This window comes from Lonchura striata, chromosome 3 (genome assembly GCF_050655825.1).
Source record: "Lonchura striata isolate lonStrDom1 chromosome 3, ASM5065582v1, whole genome shotgun sequence".
NCBI lineage: Eukaryota > Metazoa > Chordata > Aves > Passeriformes > Estrildidae > Lonchura > Lonchura striata.
Genome location: NC_140705.1, coordinates 104,009,784 through 104,037,780, shown reverse-complemented (window position 1 = coordinate 104,037,780; position 27,997 = coordinate 104,009,784). Strand labels below are relative to the sequence as shown.

General features: G+C 38.0%; 1 pseudogene across 1 annotated transcript; it reads left to right on the top strand.

The window, feature by feature from the left end:
- Positions 1 to 41: 41 nt before the first annotated feature.
- Positions 42 to 27,820, top strand: LOC144246084 (spermatogenesis-associated protein 7-like; annotated as a pseudogene). Its single transcript, XR_014954186.1, has 8 exons — positions 42 to 90; positions 4,235 to 4,327; positions 7,383 to 7,430; positions 18,970 to 19,087; positions 20,376 to 20,878; positions 20,971 to 21,031; positions 22,217 to 22,281; positions 25,302 to 27,820. The product of XR_014954186.1 is annotated as a spermatogenesis-associated protein 7-like (transcript).
- The last annotated feature ends 177 nt before the right edge of the window (positions 27,821 to 27,997 follow it).

Below are 27,997 nucleotides of genomic sequence, written 5' to 3'. Positions count from 1 at the left end.
ATACATTTTCTTTCTTTGCCAAGGGTCCCAGATAACCATGGTGCTCCTTGATGGGACCTTTCAGAGGACACATGAGTCTCAAAAGTAGCTGTAAGTATTCACATTATTACTTGAGAAGTGACTAAGTGCTTCAATTTTCAAATAACAGCTTAAATATTATGACACCATTAAAAATACATATATTATTCTTGAAATAATGTAAAGTAAATAAGTCCTTCTAGTATCTGCTCTATATCTCACTGTCTTAATTTAGACAAACAGCATTCCTGTTCAGGATGTTTGCCAAGCACCTGTGGAAGAACTCCTGGAAAGCTGTTCTGCCTTAAACATCCCTTCTTAGAAATGCTGTTCCACTGTACCTTCTCCAAGTCCATATTCCCACTTGTAGGAATTAACAGTTAGCAGTGGTAGTGGTATAAACTCTTTTCAGTATAGAAGGTCTGCAGTTATATTAGTCTTTAAAGAGTAAAATAATTGACAAGTTACAGAGAACAGACTTTTGCCCCAGTAAAAAGCAAAAGCAATGGCTTTGAATCAGCAGTCTGGTGAGAAGCAAAGTCACCTCCTGTGTTTTTCAGTCACCTCCTGTTTTTTGTTTTCAGCTACATGGAAAAGACATGTTTTATCACTGTCATTGTGTATCAGTCAAACTTTAATACTGCTATGACTGGATTTATGGTTTGACATTATACCTCTAGACATGATATATTCTCCAGACATGATCTGCAGAGGTAATCTTTTACAATGGAATCAGTGGAAACTAGGTAAATTAGTCATCACACAAGTACACATTCAGGACTATAATAAATCGCTAGGAAAGTCATTACAAACTTGGAAATAAAAAAGAGTCACTGTTGAGAGGCTTTTCACTATTCTTTATTTTCATTCTTGGGTCCTGGTTTCCTGGAGATCTTTCCTCTTATGTAGAAACAAAATATAAATGTATTGGAAGTACAATAGTCCTCTGAGTTTGGAAAGATTTCCAAAAGCAGGCAACTTTCTGTAGGTAGATCTGTGCTCATATATAGAAAATGTTGAAACTCTGAAATGCTGAAAACTTGGATCAAGCAATTTGCTGAATGTTGCAGCAAATAAGATCTGTGTAAGGCAGCAAAAAATACAGAACTTGGATTCTGTTCAAAAATGGGCTTAAGAACATTGCTTGTCTTTACAGCACACAAAAGGGCTGTTTCAATTTGACTTGTGTTTGCACCATCAACAGAGCCTCTTAACAGGGCTACTTAAAATTCCCAGTAGATTTCAATTTCTCATTTCCTTCAATTTGAAGTTGCTCAAAGAAAGCATAAGAAAAAAATTGTTTGAAAGTGTAAACTTTCCAGTGAGCTCAAATAGGATGGCCGTCTGTAACGGTGGGAAATAGTTGGACACACTCTAAGTCTCCCCATCTCATTTTTTTTTACCCTTAAAGCCTTTTCTTTAAGAAAGGGATGTGCTTTTTCATGTCCTCTCTTCAGAGAGATTGAGACACAAAAACACAGAATAACTTGCCAAAGTTCAACAGAAAGTCTCTGGTGAAGAAAGGAATTTGCTTTTTTTTCCCCCTTTCCTTACATAGGAATAACCACAATGTTGTTCATTGCACAATGTCAGTAATTTTCTGGACACAGCATAGAGTTAGATTTTATGAAAGACAAAAATTAGATTAAACTACTAGTGCCTTGTATATCTTTAGCATTTCAAATTTGGGGCAGTTATTCATTTTGAGAAGAATGTCTTTTTATAAATGGATTTTCCTTCCCTTTTTAATCTTTGGATATTTTTTAGATTATCACTTCATTCTTCTGCCATGCTTTTTCACTGAATATATTAAAATTAGTTTGTCACTGCCAATCAGGGAAAGTTTTGGTGTATTTACCAAACTACTTTTTTCTTTCCCTTAGTTACAAGAGCCTCTAGCTGCTGTGATTTAGGGCTTTGCCATTCCTTGAACTCAGAAGAACCACCCCATTTTAAACCAGCTAGGGACAGTGCTGGATGTTAGTGAAGAGCTTGTTCCAGTTGTTTTTGCAAGCAGGAAAAACAGCACAGCTGGAAAAATTAATTTAAAACAATTATTTTTAGAAGTTTTGGAGTGAACAGCTACAGGTCTCTAACTTTAAAACAGAATTGTACTGATGTTAACTATTTTATTTCTTTATTATGGCATTGACACCCATGAGTGGTTTCCATGAATAAAAATGGATGTGTAAAGACTCATGATTAGAAAGTTTTTCAGTTTTGTTTTTGTCTGCTTCAGGCATCATATTCCACGGTGGTGCCTGCACTAGCATGCTCAATTTAATTGAAAGAAGAGGTAAATGCAGTTTTCCCAGAATGCTGCACCAAGTTCTCCACTCTTCATAGCAAACATGGAGTCAGCATTCCTGCTGATGTCTCTGCACCTGCCTGTGTGCTGGTGGAACCACTCTGGCTGTGCCTGTGTGTTCCATGAACAATAAGAATGGGTGGCCCTGGGGCTGAACAGCACCTTTCTGCCAAGGTGTCCTCGAACTGGTAATAATTAGCATTGACTCCACTATGCACAGAAGGTTGATCTAACTCTTTATCATATATATCACTATTAAGAAACTCATTGCTTTTATAGACAATTACGATACACTTGGACTTAATTAGTCCTCCAATCCAAACACTATCACTATTGGCTAATTAAGAAATTACCCTTTGGTAAACAAATTTCTGTAACACATTCCACATGTTCACAATAACAGGTGCAGTAAGTGAAGATAAAAACTGTTTTTCATTCTTTTCTCTGATCTTCTCATAACCTTCCCCAGAAAGGCCTGGGAAAGTTATGTGTTGCTCTCTGTAGCCAGAGAGCTGTTGCCACACCTTTCTTCAGCTGGTCATGTTAGGATGTGCTGCTGCTCCTGGACCAGCTGTTGAAATCAAGCCTTCATGTCAATGCCCTTCTGGTAGACTTAGAGTCACTTGCAGGAATACCTCAGGGAATAATACTAAGTGAAGCAACAAATACAGCATCAGGCGTCCTGTCCTGCTCTTTTTTATGGTGCTTGTTCAAAAGTTGACACCACAAATCAAATTTATTCAAGCTCCTTGGCAGTGAAAAGCAGTTTGTATAACTGGCTCACTTTGGTAGGCAAGAGATAAGAAAAAGCAACACAGCAAGGATGCAGCCAAACTGAGATTAGAAGGATTGATTCCCAGACTCTCAACCTGAGGTCTCCTATTCTTTCAAAACACAATAAAAGCTATGAAACACAGTTATTATCTTAAATTGTATATTGGGAACATGAACAATGAAACAATCATTTATTTTGTTGGCTCAGAAAACCAAATCTGGATAGGGTTGGATGGGCTGACTATCTCAGTGTAAGGGTCATTCTGGGGCTGTAGATGGAAAGTCAGGCCCATTAAGTTTCTGATCTCCAGTATTCTGTTGATTTTTTAATACTATGTGCTCGTAACTTTCCGTCTACAAATCCTGTCAGAAATTTAGAGGGTTTTGAGACAGAAATATTTTTTTTTTGTTTGGAACCAGGTTGGAAGAAAATCTTAGCCACACTGACAGGTTAAAAATTGGAAGTAAATGCTTATCCACTTCTTAACTTCTTTTTCTGGGTTAACAAACTTAGATCAGATACAGAAATAAATTTTTCTGAATCTGGGAAATTTGGCAAATTAGAGATTCAGAGGGTTGTCATGGTCAGTCTGTGTGTAACAAAATTCAGTTCCATCTTCTGGCCCTACTTCTGCCCTTGTCTGTATCCAGTCCATTTACCTAACTACAGAGTGCTCAAGTTAGGTCTGGCACCATCAAGAGGTGAGATATCAATGTGCATTTTCTAGTACCTTGTAATATTATCTATTAACACTATTGGCATTAACAATAGTATTAATGCTCTCTACTGATATTTACTATTCTCTAGTATTGAATCTTTCAGAATGAAAATGCTTTTTATTTTATCAGAGCCTCTCTTATTCTTCAGAGTTCAACAATATCAAAGCTCATGCATTACTTATTGCAAGCCATATTTCTCAGGTACTCAAGAACATGGAAACTGGGAATAATCTGCCACATGCTCATGTTAAATTCTGGGCTATTCTTACTTTTTGAAATAAAAGAATGAATACTGGTTTGATGTTGTTGTAAGCAGGAGAGGATAAATATTACAAATATTACAGTATTGTCAGAATCATTACTACCTGAGACTTTGCTTGTTCCACTGAATAAACTTACATTTTTTCCTCACAGCTTTTTCTCCAGGACCTTCCTGCAAGCTCTCCAATCAGTACATCATTCAAGACCACATGGCTGCTCATTTGAAGAAATTGATGTCTGCTGAAGGTGAGTACAGTCTTGAATTATGACAATATCTATGTAGGTAAAAGGTGAAATCAGAGTTAAGGATATGTTGCTTGCCCCTATTTTTGGCTGGCTGCTGACTTACATTTCCCTTTCTTTCCTCCCTCTCTCTGTCACCAACTCAACAGGAGTAGGAGGATTTAGAAGTGAGGCATAAAATGATGTGCCCTAAGAGATATGTAGAACACTCAATTGGAACTGTAACCTTGACTTGGGAGAATTCTGAATGTTGAAGGATGTAAAGTCTGTGGCGAGAAACTGTTCCATGAAATGATAAGTTCATGTTAGGAAGAGGAATATTATCTAATTCCCCTGTATTTTTTTACTCATAGTTTCTTTTTAGGGGTATATGGCAGTGGACTAACAGGAAAGGTAAAATGAGAACAAAGGCAGGTATTTGTTTAACTGGGAGAAACCACTGAAGAATAACAGTGGGGTTGCAGTTTTTTAAGGTTTAGAAAGTTACAGTATCAGTCCTAAGTAACCTAGAGGGAAGTTCCACTAACTACACATAGTTCCTGAAGGCTCTTGAAATGCTCTCCCTACTGCAAATAGCTACAAACTACTAGAAAAAAGATTCAGAATTTTAAAAAAAAGTCCTCTCAATTGTCTGGAACTGTGTAACTTCCAGGTGCTTCAGGTGCAGATGAAACAGGTGGAGTTGAATGGCCATAGCTGTAATTAGGTTCCTGCAAGACTTCCAGCTCTTGGGCTCCAAAGGCTTTCTGACCAAAAAATTCGCTGATCACATGCAGTGAGTTTATAATAACACAGAACTATTGAACAATAGATGAGATTTCTGTTGTGGGTTTGGGTTTTTTTGGTTGGTTGGTTGGTTTTTTGTTTTTGTTTGGTATTTTTTTGTTGGGTTGTTTTGCTTTGTTTTGTTTTGTTAGGTTTTTTTGTTGGGTTTTTTTTGGGGAGTTTTGTTTTGTTTTTTGGTTTTTGGTTTGTTTTTTTTTTTTTTGGCCAGGAGACCAATCCTTTTGTAAATTTGCAGTGACAAAAGTTTTATCTTAAACTGCCTTGCTCAAATACAGTGCATCTTTTCATTGTGGTGTTGGAATCACTCTTTGAAAGTTTTGTGACCTCCACCATGCTACAGTTCATGACCATCCCATTAGTATTAGGAGGTGGAAGCTGGATTGCTGCTGTGTACTTTCATACACAAGTGACTTTCACTTTTTCATGGCTAATGTCACAGAAACAGTGAACTCTAGGAACTGTAGAATTCACATCCTGGAGCTTTACTTATAAATATACAGAAGCATCAGGACTAATTAAGAGCAGCCAACACTGCCATATATAATTAAAATTTTATTCTCAACTAGTGAAGTCTAAATGAGGGAGTGAAGGTCAAAAAATAAAAGGAAAGTAACAGAGGTGTTTTGCAGACTTTTTGTCAATTACATTTGTATAGCTCAGAAGAAACTACACAAAAGATATTCTTAGTATAAAAGGAGCCAAGTGCTTTGTTCCCAAGCAGGTTTCAATTCTTTTTTCAAATGTCAGTCCTGCTCCTCTGCAGTAGAATTCAGTCAATCTGGAAAGAGCTCCTCACAGTAGGTGCTAATCAAAGTTTCCAGTGGCTAGAATTTCTAATTCTTAGGTGTTTCACAATCTGAATTTACAGTTCTTAAAAGTCAGATTTGGAACCTTTAATCTTAAAACACTTATTTTACTTTTTATAGTGCTTCATCAATCACACACATATTCCTTGTAGAGCCAACTTTTGCATACATATCAAAAACTGCAATATTGCAAGGATATCAAGGTTCTCTTCTGTGCATACCTGATGCTGTGAAATGCTGATTTGCCACCTGCTCTGTACAGCTTTACAAGAGATTATAGAATTGTGTGCCTCTGAAAAATCTGGTCAGGTTATAAAGGCCTTTTCCAGTATCCTTCCAAATATTCTCCAGTCTTTTTGAAATGCATCTACTTTTTAAACTACAACTTGTTTGGCCTCACTCCAAATAGTGGCCAGCCCTGCACGACTAAAACATTTGTGCACTTGTACAAACTACAATTTGCTTTGACATTTGGCAGTAATCACAAAAGTAAAAGATGGAAATTAAGTCAGTGTCCTTCAAATGCAACTGGAATATTGAGCTTCTAGGAGATTGCTTTTCCCTCTACAGTCAAAAATACTATTTCCTCGTGCACCTCAGTTATATCCAGGGATATGCAATCTGACATAGAGCTCCTTACCACCCTTAACATCTCCTGTATGGACAAAAGACTTAATGAAAGCTGAAGAATGCTTGATTCCTCGAAGCTTACTCCATTTAATCTTTTACAATTAAAGCCAAATTACCACATAACAGAAAATGTGGTGTGCAAAACTGTAATTGTGCAATGAAATAGCTCCTGTTGCTAGGAAGATGATGAGAAACTGATGACCTTGATCCTCAGGACATCCTGAATCACATCTTGATGCATCAGTTGGCCATTTCCCCTGTCTGATAGCAGCTGTATACTCAACCATGAAATACAAACTTTCTGGGTAGTAGTAAATACCAATACAAAATTAGTTCAGCTGTTCTTAAATTTTAAATTAAAATAAAGGTTAATAAATGTAGCCATACTGGCTCTAATTTCTATACGTAAGGAAACATGGGTGAAAGCCACAAAAATCAGATCCAGATTAGATACTGAATCTAATAGTAACAGCACTGATGAGGTACTTATCTTATGCTTTTATGCAGATAGAGACAAAGGGTCAAATCCTCAAATGGTATCATTGCAGCTGTACTTGGTCTAACTCAACACATTTCATAGCTTTTAATCTATGCCAGATTTTGAGAACTGATCAAGGACAAAGATAACAGAAGAAAATGGTGTTCATCAGTATGGGAAAATTAGGATTTGGTGGCCAGTAGATCTGTATTATTTATTAATAATGCTAATATTATGCAGTCTGGTTCCATAGGGAATTCAAAACCTTATGATTATCAGTTTCATCTCTACCCATTTTGCTATGATTATTTGTGATGTCAACGTTTCATTGGACTGAACCTACTTTTTGTTAATACAGCTGCTGTTGATTCATCTGCACCAAAGAGTTTGCATATCAGTGTTAAATGTGAGTAATTTTGTTTTGGTTTGTTTTGAAAATAGGTCTGCCTTCATTTGTTTGGTTTGGAAACACTTGTCTTTTATGATAAAGGTGTTCTGAAAAGGCATATATATGCTGAAAATATGCATCCTCAGGGTTAAAATAATAGTACCTGGTATCTAATCTAGAATCTAACTTAATTGTATCCAGTACTTGGTTCCTGTTTGCACAGATACAAGCTAACCTGCAGTGTGGGACTTGCTGAAACACCTACTGCAAGCAAGGCTGTTGGAGTCATAAATTGCTGTCGTTTTGCAGCCCAAATTCAGGCCACTGGCCCTTTGAATTCCTTACTGCGTTTTTCCACGCTGCGTTTTTCATTCTCCTGGCTGTTCCGTTGCCTTTGGACATCAGGCACACGACCGCTGAAAAAGGTTTTGAGGAATAAATGGGGCTTTGGTAAGAGAACCTTGCACTGCACCTTAACGCCACCTCTTGGCTGAAGCCTGCAGGATCCAATGTCAAGGCAGAGTCTCTCCTGCCCTTCCCTTTTCGATGGGAAGGAAGACTGATGAAAGGGAACCCGTTCATACATTTCCCTGGAAACACCACCTTCACTTTGGTAAGAGTTTGGTTTCCCTCATTCACCAGGTTGTGAGGCATATTCTTCTTATCTCTATTCTATCTTATCTTTGATAATTACATACAAGGCAGGACACACACTTCCTACACAGACACCATCTGTTTTTAAGATGAAATTCAAAAAGCTGGTAAAATGGAAGCTCCAGTTTTTCCACAGTGCGTGCATAGTGGGAGCCATGTATGTGAGACCTGCAGAGGCCCCGTTGCTCTGAGCAGGGCATGACACACTCGGAAGCAAAGATAGCTCGAGGCAATGGTGAGATGCCAGATACACACAAGTCAAGAAGGCAAGCATAACCCTTGCCCACAAAGAGTCAGAAAAATGTATCATATGAGATCCTCATTAGACAAGAGCAAGAGAACAAGTTCAAGATCGTAACACATTACAATCAAAACTTTCTTAACTTTGTTTTTTAACTCCTTATGCTCAGCAGGGGTTTCCATTTTTTCTCAGAGCTGTCTTTTATATAATAATTTTAAGATTATTATTTTATATTAATCCCTTTAATGGTGATTTAACAGTGCACTAATAATAGAAAGAAATGCCACAGAAAGTTTTCTGAGAACATTAGTTTGACAGAGAGGTGATCCTGACATAGAAGTGCAAGAGGAGTACAATCTCACCTCCTTGAGAATATCAAGAGGACACAAAGGTTGTTCAGCTGGGTTTGCCACAGTAACAAGTGTTCCTAGAAAGGGAACTATCAGAGGGAAACATTATCTGTGTTTCTTAGAATGTTTTCTTAGGAAGATACTCATCTTACAGAGCTAAGCAGAATCATATTGGTTTGTTCAGTTTTCATTAATTTAGAAGCCCACACTGAGTACAAGGTGCCTGATGGTCATAGGAACCACAATGTGATACTCCCAGTCAGTGAAAGTGAGGACGCAATGTAATTTTTGTCAGTAGTCCACTGGGGAGATGCAAGTCACCTGTGTCATTTAATATTTATCTTCACTTAAAGATAGTATATATGAACTAAGTCCTTTTCCTGACAGGTTAGCTGCAGAAATGTCTGCCTCACCAAAAGAAAATTTAACCCTAAAGGAATAAAACTCAAAATTAGAAGTCACAATGAAAATGTGCATCAGAACTTCTGTGTTCTGAAGTGTTAAGCAGGGCAGTAGCACAATGGAGGTACAGTTGTTGCTTTTGGGGATGACATGCAAATCATTACTTTATGCCTACAAAAATAAGCTTCTGTTTATTATTTGCATAATCAAATATCATTTGCATAAACAAAATAAATTAAGTCTGTTTTGCCAGCCTACTAGAATAATGGCAGGACAAAACTAATTTTCTGCTTAGTACAAGATTACAGCATTTTTTTCCTTTTCATGTAGGATTTTCTCCCACAACTATCTCCCACTATTAATTTTGCTAGTTACTAAATGTGAAGTGTTTTTAAAACCTTGACATTTATTAGAACTTTGACAGGTACACATTCTGAAGCCATATATTTTCTTATCTGTTCTCAATCCATATACTCAGTTAGATATAACCTTGTTTTCCAAATGTGTGAACTGTGGGAAACTGGAACTGTGTTGGATTTTTCCAAATGTGTTGATCTGTGTTGGATACCACACGTTTCAGTGATAGGCTGAAAAGAAAAATCAGGTCACTTGGTAGTGATGAAGACATAGGAAAATCTGTAAAACTAAAGAGAAAGCTGCAAAGATTAGTTCTGAGAAGCCAGAAGAAAATATAGAGTACAAGACTTTGTTTCATTTTTGAGAATAAATGCACAGCAGATAAAACACTGTAAGGAATTTGCTAGTATTTCCTATAAATAAAGTGCACCATTTCACAAGGCATCTGTAGTGTTGCACTGTGGATTCAGAACTGTACAAAGTGAGAGATGTGCAGTGGGTAGGACGTTCTCCTGAATGTGTTCAGGTATATTTTGGATTTTCAGTTCTAAGCTTTAGAAGGACACTCTTATACATTTTTTTTACTTCATTGGGCTCTCTGTACTTCTAGATTTCATTAAGCTAATAACGTTGCAGTGGGTAAGAGTGACATTGAATTAGCTGATTTTTTTTCACATAAAAAAATCTTCTAATGACCTTTAAGTATGGTGTGTAAAGAATAGCAAGTGCCAGCTTTCATCAGTTTTTGAGAATAGAATAGAATAGAATAGAATAGAATAGAATAGAATAGAATAGAATAGAATAGAATAGAATAGAATAGAATAGAATAGAATATTCAGGTGGAAGGGACCTACAATGGTCATCCAGTCCAGCTGCCTGACCAATGCAGGGCTGACCAAAAGTCAAAACCTGTTAATAAGAGATTATTCAAATGCCTCTTAAACACTGATGAGCTTGGGGCATCAACCACCTGTCTGGGAAGTCTGTTCCAGTGTTTGACCATCCTCTTGAGAAAGAAATGCTTCGTGATGTCCAGTCTGAACCTCCTCTGGCAAAGGTTTGAACCATTCCCACAATTTGTATAAAATTTGGATAAAATAATAGTGAAATAATGCTGAAATAATAGTTGTGTCTCTTTAATGTTACCTTAGCATTCAAAGTGCTCTTGAAATTGCACAAACTTATGACAAAAGTTAGGGAGAAAGAGTTAAGATAAAGCTTCCTGAGCAGTCACTTCTCTCCAACACAGAGCTGGCTTTGTTGTAGCTGTAAAACTGTGTCTCCAATATTCTTATGCTAAAAATCACTGGCCATTTTTCAGTTTCCCTTAAAGAATGGAAAAACATGTGTCTACCCCATGCCTTAGGAATAAGTATATTAGCTGGAGATGCAGCAGAGATCAGGGATATGAGAGATACAGTTCATCATCACAAGTGTTCTTGTGGAGATAAAATTATACAGAGGTGTTTGAAGAGTCATGAGAACAGCATGATTTATGAAAGTACTGTGAAAACAGGAATTCCTTCACCATTCCAAGTGTCTGTGTAGGAGGATGTTTACATTTCTTACTCTCAGCAGAAGGCACACTTCCTAGAAAGAACATCTAATGAGTATGGAAAGAGGATAAGGTGTGCTGCTGAAGGCACTAGTTACAAGGTTTCAGAAGAGTGTCTCAAGGATTGAAAAGAAAAATTCATGTTGCAATGGAAATGTGAAAGCTCTGAGACATTGTTTCTATCTGAACAAAGGAGAAAAATCAGTGTAATTTTGTTTGAAATTAATGCTCTATTTATTTATATAGCCCTGAGCCTGAGACTTAAACTTAGCTGTGGCATCCAGAACACCCTTTAAATTTCTCAGTTATTAGGGATTAATACTTATCAATTAATATTAAGCAGTTAAATAACATTTTTGGACCTAGAAAGCATAAGACAGCTCTAGAAGTCTCTTCTAACCATCATTTCCATGTTACAATGATGTTCTGCCCCAGATTCAAAGTTTGAGTCAGATCTCCTGAGGCTGATCAGCTCAGTAAGGGGAGCAGAAACCTTGGCTGATGTACATATGATGCTGAGCCAGATGAGCTGGCAGAAAACTGGGGAAAAACACTCATGAAAGATTAATCAAGGCAGCTCTAAACAGGAGATCCATAAAGGTAACCCACAACTCATGCAGGAGAATGAGCCACCCCAATTGTTAATCCTGCAGTTCTGAAAATCTCTTACTAAAGCTCAGCCCTTTGACTCCACCAAGTCCATCACTGCAGGAAAGTGCAGTGGTCTAAGGCACCCTACCGTAATTCTCTTCCTACTCTCCCATTCCAGGAATGAGAGTGTGTCCACCAAGGGCTGTTCTCATGTATTTTTTTTATCCTAGGTTTGCAGTATGTGCTCTTCTTCCATTAGGAGAGTACTGGGTATCAGCCCAGAAAACATATACACCAGCATGGAGAAAGTGTGCTCAGAACTGGTCAGGTCACTCCATCAAGCTAAAGAATCTCCTGAGGGAAGAGCCAAGATAAACCTGCCTCTCTAAGCACACTTCCAAGTGCCCACAGCCTTGGTCTTAAGACAAAGATATTCCTTCTCCTTTCTGTTGAGCTATAGTTTGATTACCAAGTCAAGGTCAACTACCACTGATGGCAAGAAGAGCTTTTCAGACCACTGTGCATTTTACACATTTCCCTGGACAATTAAGAGTACAGAATATACATTTACCCAAAAGGCATTATAAGTAATATTTTATGTAAGTACATAAAGCCATGTGACTGCTTCTTGTTCACCTTTTGGGAAGTGTTGATCACATAATTGCTTCATATGCTGTGACTCATTTTTATAAATATGAAACCCAAACACAAAAAAAAAAAAAAAATGTGCACAGAAACATATGCTTTAGTAATTGGAAAAAGGAATAATAGCTTTCTTTAAGAGGAATTTTCTTTTTCCATGTACCAGCAGAGTATTTAAGTAGTTATATGTGGCACATAGTGGTGTTTTTATAATCTGTGTTTTTCCCTTTATAATTCTCTGCATGAGACAGACATTAGTCAAAATAACAATTTCCATTCAGGTTTTAGCCAGTTGAAAAGGAAGTTGCTTTGTGATTTTCAAGTCCATAACAACTGTGAAAAAGAACAAGCTGTTCCTCCTGATAGTTAAAAGACATAGAAAATTCCAGAATTTTCTCCACAGTTTCTGTGAACAGAGTATACAGTCCATTATATAAACATAATTTTATCCTTACAGACAAGGAAGTTCAGTTGTCATTAATCTTAGGCAATTGAACAAATCATTTGGCAGTCAGTGAAAATTAATGTTTTTATATAGGCAAACATCAATTTTCTATTGTTGCAGGTTTATGGAGTGCTAGTGAGCTGTTTTTTAATGAAAAGTTTTGTAGTCTGTAAAAAATAAATACATATACCACCCCCACAAGAGAGCTGTAATGAAGGGACTATCAAGTATCAAGTATGACTACTGTGTCATTCAGCTGTTATCCATGATTAAACAACTTGCCTAGTTCACAAATTCTTCTTGTCACTCTGAATCCTACACTGTGCAGGCAACTCCATTTGGGATGCGAGTTCCTTCACAGTACCACTGCACATTCCAAGATGATCTTCTGGGAGTATCTGCCCGAAATGATGCACCAGCTAGAGAAAAGCAGATGAGTGTTATCCTCATTTACCAGGAACAAATTAAGACACCAGAGATTAATTAACATACCTGTGATCACCCTTGAGCTGGGAATTAAGGGATAGTTTCCAAAGTCCTACTATAGTGGAAAGGGGTGCTTTTGAAAAGGGAGGAAGAGTGTAGTGGGAGCTATTGGAGGATGTAGAGAACTGTAGTCTTGTCACAGCCATTGTGCACTGACTTCACCTTTTGCTGCCAAAGGAGCAAATTTCCTCCTGGGGAAATTCCTGTTAATGTCAACATGAGCATTTACAGTAGTAAAAGGTGCAGAATTTGGCACGTGCTTAGGAAACAACATGGCAAAGAACAACAGGCAGTGTCACTTAGAAATGTTTTCTTCTTTATCTGGTGTTCTGAGATGTTTCATCCCCTTTAAAATTGTTGTTATCTACTCACCTGATAGCATTGCAGCATTTAAATATTGCTCAAAACAGATCATGCTGAACCAAACCTTGGGGCTTAAAAAACACCCAGGTCCTGTAGCTTAATGCACCAACATAGGCTTTTTGTAAGGACAATTAGCATAGAGAAGAGCCTCTGAAATCAAATCTAAGTATTTGAGCCTCACCACTGTTTTTTCTGCAGAAGAAATGGTTTTCTTTGCACTGAAATGCCAAAACAGTTCCTCCACCAGACAAACTGTTAGAAGTGCAGACTACAGCACCTGGCCTATAGATGTGAACTTCACGAGTAACTCTCTTTGTATCCCTGTATATTGTATTAGCCAAAAATCTAATCTTACATCAATTAAAAATAGCAGCAAAAACTGAGAAAACATGAGGTTTTGGAGAAGTTGATAGGTAATCTGTGATGATTGACACATATCTCAGAGTTTCAGAAATGCAGCAAGAATAATCTGCTGTGGTTATATAGCCTGTTTTCCCCCTAAGTCTTCTCTGAATTCACTGGTATTTCTGGAAGTTATGGAAAAAGCATTCATATGTCCAAATCTTGTTTATTTACATCCCACTTTTCATTAAAGTGTTCCAAAGGCTAACTTACCCTGCAATGAGGAACATATAACTCTCCTTTAGGATGTATTTTTATTGTTTAATTTCTGTTCTGTTTATTGGTAGTCCTCTGCAGGAATAACATTACTTCTTAACCATCCTTTTGCACAATTAAATACATTCAGCTCCTTAAATTTGACTCTTTGGAGAGTGTTTTCCAGAGTTCATCATACTTATGGATCTTCTCTGTATCCTTCCCAATATGTAAATACTTCTTGAGTAGAGTTTTAAAGTAGGAGATATAATTCTAGCAACAACTGTTGAGGAAGAAGAAGTAAAGGATTCCTTTACTTCCTGTACTTACAGTTGAGGTTTCCACTCTTCATGGACAGTGCTATTACACTAATTTTGGCTCCAATGTTGCTGTGGGATATTACAGGTAGCTGTTTGTCTAGAAGAAGGTATGGATGTTTTTTTAGTGACACTGATTCCCAGATAAGACTTCCCTTCTTTAGGTTAGAGCCTGCCTTTTCACAGTGGAGCTGTTCCATTATCCATGCTGAAAAGTATGCTGCTTCCCTACATCTGAGCAATACACATCACTGTTACAGTAAACCACCCCTTCATTATTCATGAGCTCCCAAACTGTAGTTATTCAAGTTTTATGAAAAATGATTTTGTTTTCTTTCAGATAAATGAAAGAAATAATTTAATATTACAATATCAAAAGTGATCCCTGCTTTAGAAACACCTGCTAATTAAATTTTCAGATCTCCCAATTCACCATTTTGTAAACACCTGTAATTTTGCCCTAATTTCTTAGTCAAAATACCATGCGGAACATACAGAACAAAGCCAGGGAGCTTACAGAAGTCTTTTAAACAAACACCTTTATCTCATGCAACCACAATCAAAATCTCTTTTTTTCTTACCTAGTTAGCATGGTTCTGTGTTTAACCTTTTTGACCGGTGCTGCTTGCATTAATTACTTCAAATGAGTCTTGTTCAGTTGTTATGTGCAGGACCGATGCTAGCCTGGCATTCATTTACCACTTTTGCTTTTCTCTTGTCCCTTTTTTTCTCAGTCCTTTGAAATGTCCTTGTTGTTTCAAAAGTCATCAGGAATTAAACATCAGCCAACTGTTTTAAAACTCTTGGTAGGAATTAAACAAGGACTCCCACTCTGAGTTAAGAATGAAGGCATGAGCCAAGGTGTGGATTCTATTTCTAACTATAATCACTGGGTTTTGTAACATCCAATAAATAACTTCAGGGAACTTCTTCTGGTTTAAATCCCATACTTGGGCCATAATGTTCTGCCTTAGACCCAAAAATAACCTTCTCTTTTAGGAGGCAGCTGTGAATGCAATCTAAGGTGTTTAACAGCCCTTCTTCCTATGTAGGATAAAGATAAGTAGACTTAAAAGACACTGGATTAAAAACAAACAAACAAACAAAACAACACACATATTTATTTTGTTTCATTCAGACCAACCAATATTATCAGCTAAGCTGCTTCTACTATATGGGGTAAGTTAGTGCCCACTCATTTTGTATACAGGACTTCCACACAGCAGCAAAGGGAAAACAATGTGTTTTATCAAACAGCAAGCAACAATAACTGCCAGGAAAACAGAGTGGGAGCTAGAGCATCTGATCTTCCTGTAGTTTACAGGGACCAGACTACAACCAAATCCCTTTTATTTTCTCTGCTTTTGTCACATTGACAAGTATAGATACCAGTACAAGTACCAGTGAAATTTTACTCTAGCACTGATAAATTAATGTCTGCCACACTAGGCAGGACAATAAATTAACAAACAAATGAGCTTAAGAGAAAGGCTATTGAATACATTTGCCTAAATAACTCCTGCACTGGCCACACTACATGATTCTATTCCCTGGGAAGCAGTTCAACCAGTTCTTAAACTCTTCAGCTAAGCCATGAGATCAGAAGATGAGGGAAGGCTAATTTTTGCTTTTCTAAAACAAAAAGAAAGAAACCCCAAGCATCATGCAAAGTTTGCATGCGATTTTCTATTTTGTTCTTGGTCATTGCTGTTTTTAAAAAGCATTTGGAGAAAGGCATAATGGGCAGGTGGTTGTTTTCTCCTACAAAGAAACTGGAGAGCAGGGCTGGACAGTGTTTAGGCAAGTAAATCCCTTATCAGACATGTCATCAAGCCAGCATCTGCTGCAGCACCCCTCAGTCAGCCTTACCTGGCTGTGGCACATACAAAACCCAGTACGTAAAACTATCAGGAAAGGGGAGGGAGAGTTGCTATAAGACTTCCTGCCCAGGAGCTTTTGCTAACTCCTCAAAACATGAAACTATAATGCACTGGAATAGGATGTATTTGAATAGGCTTGCTGCCATGTGGCGTTTTTATAACTCATATTTATAGTCAAAATATCAGTGAAATACTAGAATAAAGCTTTTAAAACCTGTGGCTCTTTGACCTGGAACATTTTATTTTCTTGCCCTTGGCAAGGCTTGCTGGAGGTTCAGTTGTCCTTCCTCACCTGTGCCCAGACAGAAGGGACGAGTGGCATGGATGTCACTTTTTTCCTGAGGCCTCCCAAGGTATTGGCACAGTCCTTCAAGAAACCTGGTACCCTGACTGGTGGCACTGTTGCACAGACACCACACAAGCTGCCTTTCCTGCTATTTTTCACATGACTGAAGAATGCGAAGTCTTTAATCAGAATGGGGGAGGTCCCTTTGATTGGGCCCATGAAAACCGAGATAAATGAGGAAGGTATTAATCTCTGCATAAGCACAACTGAGCAAGTACATTTTGTTATTTGTTCCAGTGAATTGTATAATCCTGCTTCCCAGTCACCCAAATAGGATTTAGCATTGTCAACACGTGTTTCTTAATAGGATGATGCTATGAATTCATGTCTCTGCAAGACTGGAAAGCCAGATTACATGTCATGGGAGACAGCTAAAACTATTGGTTTTAGCTGTCAGTGAAATCTAGTTTTTTTCAATGAAAAGGACACAGCCTTGAGGCCATCTTGGACTGTGGGATGGTGTGCTCCATATAAGACCCCTCACAAACTTTTGAGGAACCACCCATTTAGAGACGTTATATAAGTGTTTTGTTTTTGTTTTAAATAAGATTAAGCTGTTTCTCTTTGAAAAGAAATAGTACTGTAGGGCTAACACCTGGTAACCCTCCCATTAATTCAGAAATTTGCAATACTAAATACAGATTGCTGCATCTCCCCCTTAAAAACATGTTTAGTAAGTGCTGCTTTACCAGGTTTCAGGTGTTATTCTGGGACATTATTAATGAGATGGCCTCCAATTACCTCCCTTCAGAGGAGGAGCTGTTGCTTCACATTAGCAAAAACTTTGCAACATATTGTGAGGACAAGTTTTAGTCTCTTGCCACAGTAGCAATGTAAGGGGACCCTGGGCTGATCATGAACCAATTGTGAATTTTGACAGGAGTAAGTCATTATTAATCAAACTATCATCACACTGCAGAAGTCACATTTCATCAGCCCTCCTGAAGCCTTTCCAGCTCTCTAGAATTGTATCTTCAAGTAGCCTCTGCAGCTGCACCCAAAGGGGAAGGAGCAGAACACATTTCTTTTCTGGCCTGCCTGACAGCATTGGCATGTGCTACCACATGCCAGAGCTCCATAGGAGGAGGAAGTTCTGACAGATCTGCACTTTCAACTCAAAGTATCATATGCAGCTCACAGGACTTCAGTGAATGCCACTTTATTGATATTTTGTGTGAGTCCCTAGTTTCAGCTAGAACTGGAGGTGGGTGGAAGGTACTTTTTAAACATATCTCTACAAAAAGAAATCTGTTATTGCCCATCAATATATACTTTCTCTCAGAGTTGTGCATGGAAGGAACACAGCAGGTAAAAAGAGTTGAACATTTTGGTCATGCATCATTCTTGTTTGCATTATTAAAAGTAAGGTTCTGATAAAAGACGGTGTACTGTGAGAAGCTTTGCATTATACATAATTATGTCCCTGTGGGCTTTTATAGTCTTAGGCAACTCATATCTTCCTCCAACCCCTGTATTTTCTTATTATTACTTTATAATACTTAATATATAATACATTACATATTAAATTCTATAATATTCTATATAGTAATAATGATTAAAAGAATAAATGTTCTTATTTCTACTCTCATTTGCATATTTTCTGGACGATCAGAAGGTCATGAAATCATTGAATGGTTTGGTTTGACAGGGATCTTAAAGATGATCTGGTTCCAATCCCCCTGCCATTGGCAGGGACACCTTGTATTAGATCAGGTTGCTCAGAGCCTTACCCAGCCTGGCCTCAGACACTTCAGAACTAGGCCATCCACACCTTCTTGCAGTACCAAAGGGCTGAGTCTGTTTCTGTTCATTCTGTGTGTGAGAGACTAACAAAAGGGTGACCCTACCCTTCTCAGGCTGAGTTTGACCAGTGCAGAATGAGGACTGCTGCCTGCACAGACCACAGTGGCAGGCAGCCTGACTTTGGTCACCCAACACTTAGTACACAGACTTGAATCCTTACTCAACTGTCTCAGCTCTTCTGTTTTGACCTGTCTCATCTTCTGTCTAGGATAGGGGAAAGGATGCACAGGTTGGGAACAAAATGTTTCCATGCTCTCTTATTCCTCCAGTAGCTCATTACTGACTGTGTGAGTGATGTAAAGGAGTTCTGGCTCACACTGATTTCAAATTCAGATGTGTGCTGAGCACAGAAGCAGCAAGAGCCAACTGTAAAAGGTAGAATGATTGCCTTCTGTGATTGCTACTTGGTATTAAAAGGAGGAGACAGAATAGTCTTTAGTGGCCAAAAATAAGAATGAAGGGTGATACTCTATGACCGGATCACTGACTTAACAGGAACAGAATGTATTTTCATGTTTACATGTACAGACAAGGACCAGCAGAAAAGAGACAAATTCAAACCCTCAAGAAATGCAAGAAGGATCTTTTATGTGGTCTTCCTGCCTCACCAGTCAAGTGCAGAAGTATTTCTTCAAACCAGCAGGAGGTATGTGATGTTCTGACAGCATAAGACCTGTCACAGAGGTGGCATTGAGCCACATGGAAAAGCCCATCTTCCCCTTAGTTAGCTGTGCTCTATGGTGTGGAGAGTGCCTGTGGCACAGCAGTTACATGCAGGTTTGTTCAGTATGGCTTTTTATAGTCTAGCCAAGCAGAGATAATATTTGACTCTCAGTTTTGCCACCTGGCACCTGTCCTCCCACTGAATTGTTTCTGTCCCTACATGGCCTACAGTGACAGGTATCCATGTTATGGCTGTGTGTATGTGACTAAAATGTGTTCAAGAAAACATGTTTTCAAGATAATAAAATTCCAGTATTTTTCTGTGTATTCCCACGTTTTGCATTTTATGGTGTTCCCTGAATTTTAGAATATTATTTATTGGTAAAACCATGACCCTATAGTAATTAATCCAATTTCTATGTATTCTGGCAGAGACCAGAAACTGGACAACCCCATATTGGTGTGAGTAGACTTGTTCTTCACCAAATTCTGACAATGGACCTCACTTCAACAAATTCTTGCAGAGCATTTCATCCTACCACAGTCCAGTGTCTCTCTTAGGCAGAAATTCCTCAGCAGACTGTATTTAGATCACAAGACTTTATATAATTTGAGAATCATAGTGTGTTTACCACTAGATTTCCAATGTTTACAAATATTATCCAGTTCCAATATGCATTATTTTGTTTTGTAAAATCTTTCTTGCAGAGAGATGAATAGCAATAGATCACAATTTCAACTTGGTGATATTTGTGAGGAAAGCAGTGGCTCTGTTTGACTTCAAACTCATGAGATGATGCCGTGCTCACACCTGCACAGGCCCACAAGGAGAGAGAACAGAAGATACCATTGAAGGAGGACTGTGAGACTGCTACTGAATTATCAATTCCATAGGCAATAATACACAATGCCCAAGTAAGAAAAAAGTCTCCTGTTCTCCTTCTGTCAGCTTTGGCAAGGAAAACGGGATTTCTGTAATTTCCCAAGGCTACTTGTTATTAGAAACCTCAGCTTAGTAAAGAGAAGGAAGGAAAAGGAAACTAGGTAAAGGACTGGTTAATTAGCTCAAGCACAGCAGCAGGATGGCTTTACCAACTAACCACCAACTGTGGGTCCCAGAACTGATCAAGTCAGTTACACCTCTTAAAACCAACTGAGCCAGCTTGAAAACAGTTTCTTAAAATTCTTCCTGTGTGAGCTACTTTGTCGGAAATAGTGTCTGTAGCGATTCTTATGTAATATTTCTGTCAGTTTTGTTCTTGAACTTTCAGATCAACTGGGCACTGATGGAAAATGGTCACCCACTGTCTGGTCAGAGCAACTATCCCAGGACAAAGAGAGAGCAGCCTCTCCCTGTATCATGTCAGAAGTTCACTTCAAGGACTCTGCTGCTGGCTTCTGCTACAAGAAAGGCTGTCCCAAATACTGCTCTATGTTCTCTGTCTCACACGCCAGTTCACAGTCCTAGTACCCACAGATCATCTGCTTCACCCCTCCTGCAGCCTCACATGCCTTTGGGCAGTCACAACAGGAAGAAGGCATTTCAAAACTCTGTTCATAAAACCTTCTATGGGGACTTCCTTGACAAACATGCAGTTTACTTTACAGAAAAGAAGCAGTATTTTACCCCTCGGATCTTGAAGACATTACATCAACCTTTTCTTGTAAAATACAGGTATTATAATCCTCCTTCTAGAAAAAGGCATTCCTCCCCGGGCAGACCATCAATTAAATCAGCAGGCATAAACAACAAAAAGAGAGAAGGCTTGCACAGGTGCTGACATCAATGCTAAAAGTTACACAATTTTGTTTTCAAACACATCATTTGAATCATAACTGTTTCTCACTGTGCTTTTAATCTTTCAGATTTTTAGAGAATGCACATATGAGACCACATTCTGCTCACTTTTCTCAGCAGCTAATTGAGGTTAGTATACCCAGCGAGTTACAAAGAAAAAAAGGCAGAAAACACTACTCATACACAAAAGTTGTCCTGGTTATGTGGGAATGAATAATGTAGTCAGTGACTTTGGGGAATCTTTGTTAAAAGCAAAACCAAAATATTCAACTGTCTTATGAGAAGTGACTAAGGTTTTAACTGAGAAATCCAGCATGCAGGGCTAGATAGGGTCAGTGGGCATCTGTGAATAAAACAGGAGCAGCTAAAGTAACTGATCTCTCTGAGAAACACAAATGAGACCCTGTGATGTGGAAAACGGTATATCCCAACACAAATCTGCTCTTGTGAGAGCAGAGTTCTTTCCTACTTGACTGAACTCTTGCTTTTTAGTTGGTTTACAGTCTTTCATTCCATCCAAATAATAACCTGGAGTCCAGAAATGTCCAGACAAAGTGCTATTCACTCTGACTATGGTCACAGGTCATGCAAGATTTTGTCTGGAAGTTGCACTCCATTAGTCATCTGAATTTTCAAGATGAATGGTGGATTGATTTAGGAAATTTTAGTGCACTTTAAATTAAGGGTTGCTTAACAATAGTTAAAGCCATGCATGATAGAGGAGTTTTGTATAATTCCTTAACCAACATGCCCCTTTACAGAAGCCATGCTGAATTTCTACACAGCTCAGCCAAGGAACCACAGGCATGATATATGATAGCCTTGTGCTTGATAGTACTATTTCAGTCCTTGTTCCAACCACCAAAACCTTCACTTAACAATATTAGCTGGAGAAGCTCCTACTTTCATTTGATGATCTGATCTGATTTTCTAAGTCCTCTTTCAAAACAAAAATTGTATTTTGCAGGTCCTTCTGAATAAAATGTAGTTGTATTTCTATGGAATCTATAAAGATTTTCAGTTTCGACAAAAATTCTGATTTTCTTTATATTTGCTTCCTTTCTCTCAGGTTATATTAGCTGATTTCCATTTCTGCTAACATGAACCTACCCAAAAATAATACTTGTTCATTATTTACATGAATGACACCCATGCCACTTATTTCACATGAGCTGGAATGTGATATAATTGTGATTTTGGTATAGTGTGGAATCAGATTATTACCCCTGGTACTCTGAATGGAAATAAATAATGATAATACAAAGATAGTTAAACAAATTATTTACTTTTTTATTCTTTTCATTTTTGTGGCAGAACCATGAATTGTGGACTCATGATTCTGAAATGCCACTTTCTCCAGGATTACAACTTGAAGAAGTGTAAGTAAAATGTTTGTTTGTCCCTTTTAACTATTTCTAAGCTTCGTATCAAAATATTAAAATAGGAATCTAGTGGAAAATTGAAAACATGACACAAAAGCCTATTTTCAATGGCTGTATGCAGTGAGTAGAGGGATTCTATTGGGAATAAAGGATTCAGATACTTGCTTGGGAAATGTGGGATCAGAAAGCTGGAAGAGTTTTTCTGGGTCATGCCACCCCTCCTACTGTAGGCAAACTAAATATGTTAAGACTAACTAATAAATAAACCATATTAAAATTATCTTCTGGTACCTACACTTTTTTCACTGGAACCATTTTTAACTGATTATTTACAAAAGGCATAGATCTTTTAGATTAATAAATTTATGGATTAGAATATTTTGAGAGTTGATCAACAGAATTGTCAAAACCAGTAATTTAAAAACTTTTAAGCCTGATTAGTAAAAAATTAAGACTAGTAAATAGATTAGGTACTTTTGTTTAATTACTCTAAAACCACTGCCTCTTTAGTTGTTATTGTAAACCTTATTTGTATTCTGTGTATGTTAACAAAGATGCTGACAGTTTGTGTGTTTGTATAGAGGAGTACCTTTGTTTTCTCCAGGATCTTACAAATGATATTTTGATTAGAAGTTGTTACCAAAAAAAGTAAGTGCTTTGCCTTTAATATTTATTTCTTTGAGAAATAAAATTTTGATGAATCAGAGTAAAGGATTGGTGGTTTTAATGACAGCAAAGTGCAACTCTGATTCAGCTTAATTGGATGAATACTTTTGTGACTGCATTGTATGGGAGTCATGATCCAAACTGAGTAGCTGAACAGAAAATACTCTCAGCCAGCCTCATATTTCCCACTGACTTCTAGTAGAAACATATTCACTAGCCCTGTTCTCAAGCTCATTTCTTTATACAGGGTGGTGATGGATATTATTGTTGCAACTGTCTCATTCCAGTTCCCAGCCAAACTTGAGCTAGCAACCCATGGAGCCTTCCCTAGCAAAGTTCATCAGAGCAAGATTCTGTGTTTAGAGTTCTTCTCCCTCCTATCAAAGCAAAATAAATAAATGCAATGATTGCTTTCTTTGGGATATGTGCAGTCTCAAGTTAATGAGCCACACAAAAGTTAAAGCTGAACACACCTCATGCTGCTGGTGTCTAAATGCAGCAACTTCTTCTGGGCTCATGTTCTGCACATTCTAAGAGTAAATCAACACATTTCTAATATTTAGAGAGCTGTGATAAACCACAGAGCTCTTTATAGCCCTGCTAAAAGTGCCAAAACTGGGTGCCCCTTTCCTAAGCAATTTCTTGTCTGCATCTTAACTGGAAGAAACTCCTCCTTTGATAGAGGATTTTCTCTCAATGTTTAAGATTTTAAGTGCTTGATGCTACAGAGTTGCCAATCCCCCAGAATCAATCCATCTCAACCTGACACCAAGGTATTTCTTTTTCAATTTAGAGGATTTGAGTTAAAATTCTTAAGACTCTTAAAAATAAAAAAAAAAAAAAAAAAAAGAGTGGCCATTGACACAATGTTAGTGTTGTTAGTTTGTTTTCTGAGCAATCAGTTAAAGGAGTTTCCCTCCTTCCTTCTAGGTATTATAGTTTTCAAACAAACATAAGGTCCAAATTAGAAACAAATTTTCTGGATACACTGGGAGAACACGAGCAAATTTGAAAGACACCAATTAATTTACGTTGAAAAGGTCACAAAGCCTGGGGTCAGCCCATAGATACATAAAAAAAAGTTAAGGATCTGTGTGTTTGTGTTCCTGCTCAGGCCTGCAGGGTGAGAGGACTACTCTGCTGGCTTTAGAAGGAGGTGGCTTACATACTGTGTACTCCTCCCTCAAAAATAAAGTTTACTACAAATATGTGGAAAATCATCCACTGTTCTTCTCAGGTTGTCTCTAAGAACTTACTTGGTCTGCAGAAGAAAAGTGAACAGTCAATAATATCCTTTCATTTTAAAGCACAAGATGAGTTTCTAAGTAGGATTTATGTCTAACTAAGAAAGAGACACAACTAGTGGCCTTAGCTACCCTGCAGGATTAATACCATAGACACATTTTAAAGTTTTCATTTATTTAGGCCAGTATTCTGCAGATAAAGTCATGAAAGCCCTCTCAGTTCTAATATACAGTATAAAACCAAACAAGCTCTGCTGAGCCCTCCAGCTCGTTGCAGGCATTGCTGGAAATGGGTTAGATTTAATTATGATTGCAGAACCTGGAGACCTAATTTCCCTAGTCAGATAGGTCTTTATTTTTAGGAATTCACACATCTTTTGCTCATAGCTGATCATGGCTCTAAAAATTTATTGAGAGAACTTTCTGCAGATATCTGCCTTTCCCTAGTACACCTATTAAGCAACCTATGAGCACAAAAGTCCCTAAGAAGTGTTTCTCTAAGAAGTTACAGAAAAGGAGACCCAAGAACAAAGAGATCATGCAAATGACCTTCAGAGTCCAGAAAGTGTTGGCTAGAGGCAGCTCCAAAACCCTCTTTGAGCAGCACCACATATTGGACAAAGGAAAAAGAGCTATAAATGAATCTAGGAGGCTGCTTGCAATGCTGTCCAGCACCCCAGTACCCCCAGCAGTTTCACTCAGTCAATCTGGTGGAACAGAACTTGGCAGTGGCAAGAGAGACTTAGGCCCCACCAAAACATAGAGGGGGACTACTACATGGTGATGGGGAGCACCAGTACTCCTATATTTTTTTATTAAAAGTAGAAGAAATTAGAATCATATACACAAAAGTCTTTACCTAACATAGTTCCTACCAAACAGCATGTACTTGGAATGAGAATATCCAACAACTATAAAATGTTTAAGATTTTAGTTTTTAAATCCACTTACAGGAGGATGGGGAGGGGATGAAGGAAAAGTGGAAGGTTGGGATGTATTTTAAGTGATCTGAAAAACAGGCTGGGTAGTTATTTTTCATTTTGAAAGTATATGGACCTTGAACAGTTGAGCCTTTTTGCACTGATGTTCCTTTTTCTTTTTTTTAAGGGCATTAGAAAATGTATTTCAAATGCACATTGAAAGTAAGAGGTATAACCTTGATGAGGTGAGCAAAAAACATCTGACATTAAATATTCTGTCATCTCCCGTAGAAATGCTGTACATCAATGCTGAGCAACAATTTATGGCAGATCGACTACTATGCAATTTTAATAAAAAGCAAGGAGAAATTCCCCCTACTAAAGCAGTAGTAAGGGTGTTTTCCACGGAGGGCTGGTAAAGAGAGATTTTTCTGTATATTTTTCTGTATTGCTCTAATAATGCTTCTAAAAGACAGATAATGTAGTTAGCATGCAGAATAGCTTTAATTACATAAAACCTGTTCACAAAGAACACTTGCTGCTGCATTTTTTTGCTGTGACTGCAATTTTCTGGAGTAGACCAGCAAAATAGGCTTGGAGATTGTGACTAGATCCAGTAAGAAGACTTTGCAATTTATTAGCTTGAATTTGGGAGTTTGGTCACCAGAACAAAGTGTAAAATTCTAAGTCCAACATTAAGGCTCCCCAGGTGTTGCCTGCTGAGAATTATACACCTCAAAATGCTTGTCTGGACATCTCCCACACCAAGAGGGAAGAGGCCTGTGGAGAAACAAAAATAAATACCAGGCACAAATACACAGCCACAGTCCTGTCTCTCCTGTCTGCAAGTCTGGCACCTTACCTAGGATGAGCAAAAGCACATTTGACTGTGTTAATCCAGGGTTTAGAGCCCTCTCCTGAGAGCAGAGCTTATAAGTGCCCTCTGAAAAAACTGGAAAGAAGACACTGCTTTCCTTTTAAGAGTTATTTGCAGAGAAAGTGGTATTAGTGGCATTGCCATTGTCTTTGCTGTTATCCCAGTTTGGTTGAAGCACTTCCCATGAAATGGGAAGGCAAATTCCAAAAGCTGAGAAGACCCAAATCCAACACCTCATGAACAGATGGTCCAACTGGGATTTTGAGCTAATTCCTCTAGGTTAAACTGTAGGAGCAAAATGAGGGACATGAGCACTGCAAACTGAGGCTGCAGCACTGATTTAAAAGGCACTAAGTCTTTCTGCTTCCCAATAACTGATAATATAACTTCCTTCTTTACAGACTCCGAATTAAAGGGAAAAAAAAGAGATAAAAACACATTCCCAAGGGCCTGCTGCAGAACTGTGGGCTCCACAGAGGGTGCAGGAGTTCATTCACAGCCTTCCTTGCATTGCATGCCAACTGCTAATTGGAGGGGCTCTGCCCAGTGCTCAGGGCTTGGGGCATTGGGCTCTTTCATCCTGCTCTTCTCCTATGTCCCACAGGGACTGAGCCTGCTAATTCCAGCCTTGAGAGGGATCTGATGCTTGAGTTCCACTCTAGATCTTACCTTAAAGGCCTCTGCACAAAAAGACATTTCATTGGGTCGGATGATCCAGAGGTTCAAGGACTCAGAGATTGCATTCTAAAGCTCATATTGCTGCAGCACACTCAGGTGGGAACTCTTCTGAGAAACTGTCAGAGATTGGCTTTTAAACAAGCTACCCTGACTTATTTTTTTCTGCAAATTTTTAACCATTTAGCATTATACTTCCTTCAACACTAGGCATGTGGGAGTTGCACGATTTGCGCATTGAATAAACAACAACCAAATGAATTATAAAATAATTAGAATGCAGAATGTTATTTTGTCTTTTCAGGTGCTACAATTAGGCAAGAGGTGGTGTTTCGGTAACTAGTTGCTGGACTGACAGGCAGTAGGTAGAAAAAGTGTTTAGGGAATGATCTGAGTTGAAATTAGCGAAATTTAAATTGGTTTTGTGGGGAAAAAAACAGCAGCTGCACCTCAATTTGAGAGGATATGTATTTTACATCTGACTAGAGGATGCTGAGCATATTTGTAAGGTCAGCTGTTGCCTTAGAGATAGAGCTGAGAGAAACCTTAATAGGAAACTGAAGGTACATGATTGCTTCCAGAAGGATGAGTTTGTAAGCAGTAGCAGATTTCCACTATGTCCCACTGCAACATGTTTGATATCTAGGAACACATTGTTCTGCACCTGAGTTGAGCTTAAGCCTGGTGTCTTCCCCTTCAAAAAAACTGACTAAGAATTTTAAAGAAACTCAGAAGAGGGGAATAAAATTTAAAGATTATTTTAAGTTTATTTTTTACGACAACCGATGAAAATATTATTATTAATCAAATATTTGCATGTTTAGTCATGCATCAATGAAAGGAAAAAGAACCAAACTACCTCTGTATAACAGAAGAATACAGCACACACAGGAGAAAGAAGTGTTCTTTGGAAAGGTTAAATATGAAGCATAAATATGTAAGCATAACTTACACCATGAGAAGCTTGTGAGCAATGACATTTATTACACCAGGTACAATTCCCACAAGAAAAGTAATGGAAGCTGAATCACTTTGTGGCTTTTAAAAGTGAACTGACCAGTGGATGGAAATGAATTTCATAGCAAGTGGACTTTTGTCCTACAAAAATTTGGTTTTCTCTTTTATTTTGTTGTCTTCAAACTTCGTTTTTTTTTTTTTAAAAAAAAACACCTCTTTTTATTTCCTATCACTGCTTTCTGGACCAGACAGACAAAATAAGAAGATGGAAACACATATCAAGGTCTTTGCAATGCCTTTTTTTTACCCACACTGGATGCCTCAAAAATTGTTATTTGGGTATTTCCTCCACTGGGCTCTGCTCTTCTGTGTAC